General features: G+C 51.3%; 1 protein-coding gene across 10 annotated transcripts in view; it reads right to left on the bottom strand.

Moving 5' to 3' along the window:
* Positions 1 to 11128, bottom strand: part of EPB41L1 (erythrocyte membrane protein band 4.1 like 1) — a 120728-nt gene extending 109600 nt beyond the window's left edge. For 4 of the 10 annotated variants that reach the window (XM_025039797.1, XM_025039799.1, XM_025039800.1 and 1 more), the window contains exon 1: positions 11106 to 11123. The gene's annotated coding sequence lies outside the window, so the exon portion shown is untranslated. Of the gene's footprint in view, positions 1 to 11105 lie in introns of all 10 variants that reach the window. The other 6 variants (XM_025039793.1, XM_025039795.1, XM_025039798.1 and 3 more) reach the window with 3 other exon arrangements.
* Between the last annotated feature and the right edge of the window lie 6 nt (positions 11129 to 11134).

Here is an 11134-nt window from a genome sequence, read left to right as displayed (position 1 = left end):
CAGCAGGAGGCAGTCCCAGCAAAAAGCCCGATCAGAGGGGGTAAGGGGACTTGGAAGGGGGCAGAAAGAGAAAGAGATAAAAGCTGTGAAGGGAGAAAGAGGTAGCTAGTGAAACCCCTCACCTGCTCCTTCTCAGCATATCCCACCAATGAGGGACGGCCCTCATGCTAAGGCATAAGCTCCACAAGGTCAAGGGCAGTCACCTGGCACATAGTAGGTGCTCAGTAAATATTTCTTATTAACGAACAAGGGGGCAGGGTGAAAACAGGTCAGATAGATGGGCAGACTGATGGAGAAGTGCAGGAAGGCACAAGGTGGCTTGCCCCGGGCTGGGTACCTACCTCCTTGACCCTTTTGACTCCAACTCTTCACAGAGACTGAGCTGGGCTGAGGACTGGGACGGCAGCCACCCAGGGCATGCCAGGAACGTGGCTTTGAAGTCACCCATCCAGGGTCTGCCCTTTCTAGCTGTGATCTTTGGAGCCCTCGTTCTTCCCCCATAAAATGAGGGTGATACCACTATGGTACCCTATACAAAGCTACACAGAGCCAGGTTCGCAGATGCTGGGATGCTCTGTGCCACTGTAATACAGTTGTGTCTCTGGCTGCTCGGCAACACCCTCCTCTTCTCAGGCCCCTGAACTTCCTCACATCCCAGTATTCCTCTGGCCCCACCTATGTGGCCCTTTTTCTTTTCTGGGAAGGAAAGCCTAGAATGATAATGGCTCCAGCCCACTCACAGCCCACTCACCTGGGATCACACACACTACACCCTTGTAACAGACTGCTCCCAATCTGTAAATGACATTTGCTTGTCATTTACATGCCTCCTTGGGTTCCCAGGCCCCCTCCTCACCCTTTTCCCCCAACCCCTAACACAGGCCTAGGTCCACAGCTTGCTGGGGGATGGAGTTGAACTCAATGTGGCCAGTTCACTGGTGTTCCTGGGCAAGAGGGCGGGGGGTAGGGGTTTCCCCTTCTGGGCCTGTTTCCCAGTTGTGTAATGTCGGGGGGTGGGGGAAGATGAGGAGGGTGGATCAGGAGATGGCTTCTCCTGCTGGCTGCCTCTGATATTTAAAATTTCTGACATTTCTGAGATCAAACTGCACTGTTACTTCAGACAGAGCAGAGTTCATCTCAACCTTGGCCAGGTAAACATATGGCCCTATTATTATGGGATAAACTCCGTGGTAAGCCTGCAGAGGCCTGGAGCTGCAGCCCACCCCTGACCATTCTCAGCTCAAGCCTGGGCAGAGAGGGACAAAGGCCCTCCTTGCTCACTGGTCCCCACTACCTCCACCATAAAGCCCTAACTTTCCAGTCCTCCCTCCCCGCCCCCGCCCCCTCTGGTTCTCAGTAGTGGCATCATGAGCCATCAGTCCTCCAGATTCTTCTTAGCAAAACAAAGCTTGAAGCTCCCCCTCCTTTTGGGGTGCTGACCCTAAACCCCATGCTATGTGGAGATACTAGAGCTGTCTCTGCTTTCTCTCTGCTTTCCTGCATCCTTCCTTCAACTCTCAAACTACATGCCCCGCTTCCCTATCTCTAGGCTGGAACTCACCTCCTTTACCCACAAAACAAACGCTTGTCTCCCTGCCTCAACTCACTTAGCCATGTCTCTTCCAGATGCCACTCCTCCTAGGAGAGTCTTGCAGCCCTTACTTGGCCTTAAGACTCCGGAGACCAAGGAACTCCTGCAATGATTTTTCTGTCACTCTCTCTGTCTGTCATCTGTCTGTCTGTCTGTCTGCCTCTCTCTCTCACCCCACCTCCAGCATGATGCTCAAAACACAGTAGCAGTCTACCGAAACACCAATGATAATACCCATTAACTAAAAAAATAATGAATTCTAATCATTTATTGACCATTTATTCGTTGCGAAGATCAGATCTCTGTATTTACACATACCATTTCGGTTAATCCTGCCAAGCCCCCAACAGACTTGTCATCCCTACCCCTTTGTTTTAAGCTGAGGAAACTGAGGCTGAGAGGAGAACTGACTTTCTCAAGGTCACAAAGCCAGGAAATGGCAGAATCAAGACTGAAATTCAAGTTCTTACCCACTGCCAAACTTGGCCTCCTCCAACCCACAAATAAAGGGGAGGATATGTGAGAAGTTGTGGCCTGCCAGTGACGGGGCCACAGGGGCTCTGGAGAAACTTGCCCAGCCCAGGGCCAGAGGCAGATTCTACAATAGAACTTAAACTTCTATTAAGCACCTGCTCCATGCAAAGCCCTGTCCTAGGCGCTGGTGGGGCAAGGAATGATATTGAGACATCCTAAGGTAGGGTTCCCAAATCTAGCAAGAGAGACAAGCCACATCCCAGGATAAAGTGAAGATTAAGCAGAACTTGACCCCAGAGAAGAACAGATAAGGTGCTAAGAGAATGCAGAAGAGGGAAAGACAAATTCTCGTTGTGGGGATAGGGATGGGAGGACTCGCGAGGCTTTGTGGGACAGAAGTTGGCATCTGAGCTGAGCCTTGAAAGGGCAGACAGAATTTCAAAAGTGATTGGGGATGGGGGTGGTTCTCCTGGCAGGGAGAAACCCCGGGATCAGGGGCAAAGACACAGGTAAGCACTGGGCATGTTCCAGGAACCTCAGGAAACACATTCTCCAAGCCCCTCCCCTTGGCACTGGCCCCAGGTGTCCCCAGACTCACAGGCACCTGGTTCATTCATGGTGAGTGGGCACAAAAGAGAGAAAGGGCTAAGCACCTGGGCATGTGGTTTCACGGAAGGGACTCAAGGAGCTAGATCCAGGCTCTGTAAGAAATCTCTGAAAATGGGAGACACTGAAAGGAAGAGCTGGTCCCACTGGAGGTGGGTGAAGCTGGGAGGCAGCAAAAAAAAAGGGGCAAAATATATGAACTGGGCAGCAGAGAGCTGGAATCCAAACCACAGATCGAAGCTACAGGGGACCCTGGGTTTACCCTGTCCAACCCTCATTTTACAACTGGGAAAACGAAAGCCAGACCAGGGAAAGGACTGGTCCACAGCCTCTCAGCACCTTCACTTAAAACCGGCAATGTGCTGAGAAGTAGAAGCGATCTGCCCTCGACACCTAACTCCGCCATTAGAACCTGGGTGACCCTTCCCTGGTCATCAGGCTCCCACTCTACAAAACCACCTCGAAGAAAGTGGTTCCAAACTTTTATGGGTAGTGACCCAAAGACTCAGAGGGTGCCTTTGGATCCCCTCCCGAGGTCAAAGCACACTCTCAAAGGTGTGCACACTGTTTCAGAAGTTCATGAGCATGCGAGACCAGCATTTTCCGAGGGCAATCTGAGAACGCCCTGTCTCCCAGTCACCTCGACAGGGAACCTGTTCAAATGGGCTGATTCCAGGGCCCCACAACGGGCCTCACCTTCCCAGAGAGCAACTGAGTTTGAATCTCTGGTTGAGTCCCAGAAGAGAGTATTTTTTAGCAAGCTCTTCTCTGCTGCTCTTGGGGGAGCAAAGTTTAAGAAGCCCGGCCTTAGGGAACCCTCAGAGGTAAGGGGGTGTTCTGAGCACGCTCCTTTTAGCTGTTTCACATATAGAATTTCCATTTCCTTGCCTATGAAGAGAGGACTCTGTGGCTAAAAGTTTTAAAGCCAATGCTCACTAATCAAGGTCCTTTCTGGTTGAGCCAACTACTCAAACTGACCATGGTCGTGGCCATAATGGGAGTGGGTGGAGGGCCAGCAAGCCTACCACAGCTGCTCAATTCTGAGATCGGCAGCCCTGCCTGGGAGGGAGTCAGGACTCCTGGGCTGAACTTGGGGTGAGAGGAGGTTTCTAATCAACCCCAGCCTCAAGGCTCCTTTCCTCTCTACAGACTCACTCTGGCCCTCAGCCAGCTCTGGTTTCCTTCCTTTTTTCTTTCTAGCACACTGTACTCCTGAGCCTGGGTCTCCTGGCTCCAGCCTCTGCCTCCCTCCGCCTCCACCCATCGCTGAGCCTGAAAGAGGATCTCCAAGCCCTCAAGCTCCCAAGCACTCTTCTGAGGAGACAAAACTATTACTCTCTGCAGATGATAAGCTTATTTAACTGGAAGACTCAAGATGATCTATGAAAAACTGAGGTGGCCAGTAATAAAATAACATTTACGAAGAAAGTTAAATGTCATCAGACCAGCCCTATCACCTGCCCCTGCTGCAGTGTCTCTCCCACAGGTGGGCAGCTCTCTGGAACCAGACGGTCTCAGAGCCTTGGCCAGCCCTGCGGCTGACATGAAGGAAGGCCAGTCTCTGAGGTGGTGACAGCACAGGCCTGGGAGACAGGAAGCCTGGATTAGATACCCTGCTCTCTAAGCCAAGAATTTGTTCTCCGAATCTGAGCACGTGCACATCCCTCTGTGGACCCCTAAACGTTCTCACAGGCCCTACCCAGGGCAGTATAGGAAAGACTCAAGAGCACCTGCCAACTTTAGATGGATCTAGATGTCAATCCCAGCTGGGCTGCCTGTTGGCTAAGGACTGGGTAGGCCTGGGTGAGTTACTTAGCCTCCTTTAATAAAATGGGGATTGTAATCTCTGCCTCCCTGCATAGGTGCAAGAATTAAAAGACATAGACGTGAAAAGCGCTTAGCACGGGGCCCGGCACATGGTAAGCCAATAAACGTAAGCAGTTGTTTATCAGTCAGTGGCATGAGCCTCTGACGAGGAAGGCTAGGCTTTCTAATTCCTAGGTGGCCCTAGGAAACCCTGAAAACACCCACCTCAACTGGGTCCAGAGGCTTTATCTTTAGAACTTTAATCTGGACAGAAGATGGGGAGAGGGAAGAGCGAAAGGCAGGAAAAGGGAGTGAGAGAAAACTGAGAAGAGGAGCAAGGAAGATCAAAGGAAAATTAAGGGGTGAGAAAGGACCTGGGTCCCCCAGCTTGGGGGAAGGGAGATGACTTCAGGGAAACTGCCAAGACAGGAAAAGCCTTCTCTCCCTTCCAGAACCTTCCCTAGGCCCGCCAAGGCAAGGCTTAGAGGGACGCTCACCACTGAGAGCACTGCCCTGGCTGTCAGTAGGGACACCGAAGCCTTGGGTTACCTCCAGGCTCTGCATCTCCAAGCTGTCCAGGGTGGTCTCCTCCATCCGAAGCAGGCGGAGGGGGCCTCAGCCAGGCTGAGAACAAAACCACCTGCCCATCTAGCCTGTAGAGGCCCTGCCTGCTCACTGAGGACTCAAGGACCCTCTTGCTGGGAATTCTGATCCTGACTCAGCGGGCCTCTTTCCCCCTGGGTCCCAACCTCCAGGCCCAGTGCAGAGCTCTCTCCGGGTCTCTACCTGCCCCAAGCTCCTGCTTCTGAGACTAAAGTTGCAAGTTGTGGGAAAAGCACTGGCAGACTGTACACAGAAACCACAGACAAGGTGTTCCAATTGCTACTGACCAGCTGGGTGGCTTTTGGGGTGCCATTTCTCTCAGAGCATGTGTCTCTCCTCTGGTGAATGAGGGCAATGGAGGGCAAGGGCCGTCTCTGAGGTTCTTCCAATTCTAACAGCAGTGATGCTTCTAAAGATATCTCTGAGCACAAGGGCAAAGAAGACTTGCCTCAGAGAGAAGTGGGCTGGGCTGGGCCCTGCTGAGAAGGCAGTAGATGTGGCAATGGCCAAGGGTTATGATGATGATGAGAATTATAATTAAAAATTACAGCAACAAACTCTTAAGCACTTGACAACGGGCTTTCTCATTATCCCCCAGGATTCACAATCTGGTGAGAGAGGTAGAGGTGGATGATGATTATTTACTTTTGGCAGATGAGGAAAGTGAAGCAAGATCAAAGCGACTTGTCCCAGCTACTAAGTGCAGAGAAAGGGGAGCCAAAGAGGATGTAATAAATATTGCATGCCTACTATGTGCCACCTCACTAGGCTTGCTCCTGTTGTCTTGACTGAGGCTCACTAACACAACACAGTATTGTAGGTGCTACTGTTCTCATTTCATAGAAGAGGAAACTGAGGCTAAGAAAAAATAACTGATTTACACGAAGACTCATGGCTGTTCCATTGCAAAGCCTGGATTTGAACCTGGGCTTGTGGGATTCCAAGACCTGAACTCTTTCATCTTCCTGTATGTACTAGGTTGAACAGTGCCCTCCCCCGACCCAATTCATGTCTATCCGAAACCTCAAAATGTGGTCTTATTTGGAAATAGAGTCTTTGCAGATGTAATTAGTTAAAATAAAATGAGGTCATACTGGATTGGGGTGGATCCAAATCCAATATGACTGGCGTCTTTATGAGGAGAGGAGATGACACAGAGACACACGGGGAGAAAGGGGAGAGAGCCATGTAACAACAGAGGCAGATGCAGCTGCAAGATAAGGAGCACCAAGGATTGCTGGCAACCACCAGAAGCTAGGAGAGAGGCACAGAACAGACTTCCCCACCCGGAGCCTGCAGAAGGAACCAACCGTGCCAATACCTTGATTTCTGACTTCTAGCTCCAGAACTGTGAGAGATACAGTTCTACATTTTTAAGCCACCCAGACTGTGGTATTTCGTTAAGCAGCCCTAGGAAATTCATACACTCTTTGAGATCATTAGTAGCAGACCTGGGACTCAAATCCTAATTTTCAGATTCCGCTCATTAGCCTTGGAGATTAATAGGGGGTCCGGGGCCTGTGAGAAGTCATGCTCATCTCTCCTTCACCTCCCTGGCCTAGGCTGGCCTAAATCCATCCACTGTCTAGGTCTCTATCCATCACTGGGCCCTTCCAAGAGTGCAAACAAGCACGCTCCGAACCCAGCTTCCTGGCCAACAATCCTCCCCCTCCACCCAGGCCATCCTCTAATGCCACCTGGAGAGCTATGTTTTTGAAATGCAAATCTGATCTTTCCAAGCTAGCGTAATCCTCTTCCCTTGTTCCCCACCACCTGTAGGTCTCAGGTCAAGATTTTCAACCTGTGACAGATCTGGGCCCAACCTTCCTCTCAGGCCTTACCTCCAGCCACTCACCCTATTCATCTCTACCACTCACCACCTTCTGCTGCAACCATATGGATCTGTTTGGAGTTCCCCTAACAAGCCATAGTGCCTTTGCGCGTGCTGCTCCAGCTACCTGGAAGATCGAATCCAGCCCAAACACCATCTTTCTCCTCCATTAAGCCTTTTCTTACACGAACAACCACACCCTCGCACCTTGTACATTGTACATCTTTACACGTCTGCCCCTAAGTCCAGCCTGTGAACACTGTTATATTCATTTCTATTTCTGTAGGCTTAGAGTTGGCAAAAGGCATTCGAGAATGTTGAATTGAATTGTGGTCTGGCCGTAATAGTAATAGTTGCTAACATTTACCAAATGTTTACTCTGTGCTCAGCACTGTGCAAAGCATTCCATGTATCTTACCTCATTTCGTGCTCAAAACAATCCTACAAAACAGATACTATCACTGGTCCTGTTTTACAGGCAAGGAAATGAAGATATGAAACGCTTGCCCAAAGGGCTCTAGAGCCAGTGCTAGTAACCAACACGGGGTATACAGTCCATCCTAATACCCTCCTTTTACAAAAGAGGAAACAGCAAGAAAGGGAAAGCGACTTGCCCAGTCAATAACAAGGCGTGGACTCCAATCTTGAGATTTCTTATTCAATGTTCTTCCTCTTCTCATTCTTGCAAGATCCTAATTCAGGAGGACACAGAAAATAAACTAGGCTGTGTCTCCTGAAGAGCTTTCTCCTGCCTCCCCTAGAGCAGAGCCCAGCATGGGCCTGGGGCACAGTGGGGGTTCAAATCCATGGCCAGGAGATGCAGCAATAAAAAAGATAAATCTACTTCAAAAAATGTCCAAGGCCTGCTTAGATATTACAATGTCAGGACATGAGAGGAAATTGGGTATCATTTAGTACCATCTCTCATTTTATGAAGTTATCCATTCAAGAAATTTATTGAACAGCAATCATAAAAGCCAGACACTGAGTACGGGCACTAGGAAGACTAATAAGCAAGCTCCTGCCCAGATGGTATTTGCAATTCAGTGAGGAGAGACAAACAACTATCGAGTTCATGTATAATTACAAATTCTCATAAGTACTATGAAATGCAGAGAGCTCTAAGAACGTATAACAGAAAAAAACTGACAGCCTAGGGAGTTGGTGAAGGTTCTCCACCCCGAGAAAGTGACTTGAGCTGAAATCTGAAGAGTGGGAGTTAACCAAGACAAGAAGCTCAGTAAGAGTGTGCTAGACAGAGGGAACAGCATGTGCGAAATCCCAGAGGCACAAGAGCTCCGACTGCCTGGGTGAGCTAAAAGAATGCCAGAGTGGCTGGCTTCCAGAGAGGTGGGCAGGGACTCCCTCCTACAGGTCTTGTATCTTGTAGGTCAAGGTAAGGAGTGAAGAAACTGAGCAGAACGGGAAACCCCTTGTTCAGAACCGGGCCCAGAGTGGATGCTGTCAATGAGTCATTGCATTCATTATTTAGTGAAGGAGCGATTTGTCCAAGATCACAAGGAAGACTTGGTACTTGAAACCAGAACCACTGCCAGGCTAGGGCTGTGGGTTACTTCAGGTACGTGTGTAGGAGGGAACAAGAGAGGCTTTGCAGGTGTTCTAACCTATCGCAGGTTCTGGCTCCCTGTCTGCACTTTTCTTGAGGTCTACAGTGCATCAGAATCACCAGTGTTTGTTAAAATACAGACTGCTGGGCTCCACCCCCAAAGTTACTGATTTAGTAGGTCTGGTGTGAGGCCCGAGAATCTGTATTTCTAACAAGATCCCAGGTGACCATGCTGCTGGTACAGTGAGCACACTTTGAGAACCACTGCTCTAGACTAGAATATATGGGGGCTAGGGAGAATTGTGAGTGGAGACCATGGCCAAGATCCTAGGGGGCTAGAAAGGTAGATTCCCGAATCGGTAACAATGAGACAAACTCTAGCACTCTGAGAAAAGGAAGGGGCCTCAAAGTTCCAGAATCCAACCTACTAGCTGCTCAGCCAGAGAAACTGAGGCTTAGGGGCTTTAGACTCTGACATAAGGGAAGCTAATAAAAATGTGTTGAGTGGATAGGTGAACACATAAAGAGTTTGACTAAAGTTAAAAGGAGACCCCTAGACCAGATTTCAGGGCTCCTGAGCCTTTCCTATCCTGGGAAAGGAATTCAGAGAAGGGGACAGCGAGCTCAGCTTTTCCCAGCTCTGCTGCCTTGGGCAGGGAAACATTTTAAGAATTGCAGAAATCTGCTGTTGGCCTCCAATCCTGTCATCCATCCACCCTCCTTCCTCTCACACTCGCGGCTCCCTCCCTTTACACTCCAAATCCTGTGTACTTTATCCTGGCAAGCCAGGCAGCAGAGGGGGAGGTGAAGTTATGAGGGAAAAGAACTGGAAGTGGAAGAATTCTTGCATTTGGATATACTTCTTCCAGAACAACTCATTCCTCCCGTAAATCTGTTTCTTCTTTATCTTTGTAGCCAGTCATACCCTAACCTACCTACATTTCAGTACCAGCATCTGAAACCCACAAAGGCAGGGCAAAATTTCCAAACTACCTTTTACCCCAGTTTTTCTAAAATAGAGTAGCCCTGGACAAAATTTTTCTGTCCTATTCCAATTGGCAGCAAGATGCCACTTCTCTTGCAAACTCACATTCACAGTCTCACTAAAATATAATCAGCTATTTGTACATAAAAACAAATATACCAGAACTTATGAAAATACATATACATCAAGACATACATCACTCACTGTTCCCTGATAAAACTTACCTATGCATCTAAATGCACAAGAAATACACATGGAGGACACACACATGCACATAGATTACAGATCTAGAAATGCATGCACTGCACCAATAAATGGGGAAAGGGGTACAGACACACCCAGAGACCTCTCTCAAAGTAAAGGTCTCCTGAGGCGGGAGTGGTTGCGGGGAGGGACTGGCCCTTTAAGAGACTGGTTCTCCATCCTCCTTTCAAGGCACCTAAGATGTGAATCTACTCTCAGTGCAGGGGTGAGGGTGGGAGTGCAGCTGACCTGGCCAGGCCTGGTCTGGCTCTGGACGACAGTCCCAGCGCCGCGACAGGAAATGGATCCCTAAAATGACTGGGTCACCAGCCTGGGGAACGATGTCGCCGCTACTGCCACCACCACCCCACACCCACACCCACAAACCCCCCTACACACCGGGCTTCAGGCAGGACACGCCCTCCACTCTAGCTGGGCCGGGTACCTGGGCTCCGCTGTCAGCCCAGCTCCCTCAGGCCCCCGGGGTGTGGCCGCCCACCTGCCAGCAGGGCGCCTCTGCCTGGCGGAGACACTCCTGTCGCTGCCCCCACCCACTGCCCCGGCCAGGTACCGGGCTCTTGGCGACAGCAGCGCCTCGGCCACCGCCCCCACCCCTTCCTCCCGGCAGTGCGGAGACAAAGCCGCGCACACGCACACCGGGGCTACGCGGGGCTACGCGAGTGCACACCCGCCCTCGCACGCGCACACACGGGGAGTCACATTGGCTCTCACACAGCGACACACGCACACACATACACACACACACACACACACACACACACACACCGCCTCAGGCTCCAGCCACAAGGGAAGCCAGTGGCACACACCCTCATCCAGATGTACACTCAGCTACACATTCGGACACACCCTCTCATAGACACATTCACAGATAGACACACTCAGACACACACACCCTCACCCAGAAACACACACACCACCCAGTCCAGTCAGTCGCACGAAGACATACAGGGCACAGACCCTCACACACAGAAGCAAACCCGGCGCACACACGCACGCGCGCACACACCGAGCAGCCACTTGCACAGACCCACGGGCACTCGCGCGCTCACGCCCAACACACACCCAGCTACGTGGACCCCGACACACACCCGCGCCAGTATGGAGTCGAACGAACCGAGGCCCGGGCTTCCCAGCTCGGGCGCCCGCCCCGGGTCCCGATGGTGTCCAGCCCCGGGAGCCTGCCCGCGGGTCTGTCAGGGCTCGAGGACCAGGGACCGAGCCCGGAGCCCTCGGTGATCAACCTCGCGCCCCACCCCCCGCCACACACACACGCGCACACACACACGCACACACGCGCGCACACACGCGCACACACGCGCGCGCGCTTGCACGCAGCGGGGCCCTGGGGGCCCGGAGCAGGGCGGCGTAGACGGCTAACCTGGCGGCGGCGACGCGGCTTCCGGGCGC

This window comes from Pteropus alecto, unplaced genomic scaffold (genome assembly GCF_000325575.1).
Source record: "Pteropus alecto unplaced genomic scaffold, ASM32557v1 scaffold45, whole genome shotgun sequence".
Taxonomy (NCBI): Eukaryota; Metazoa; Chordata; class Mammalia; order Chiroptera; family Pteropodidae; genus Pteropus; species Pteropus alecto.
This window is presented reverse-complemented; position numbering and strand designations above follow the sequence as displayed.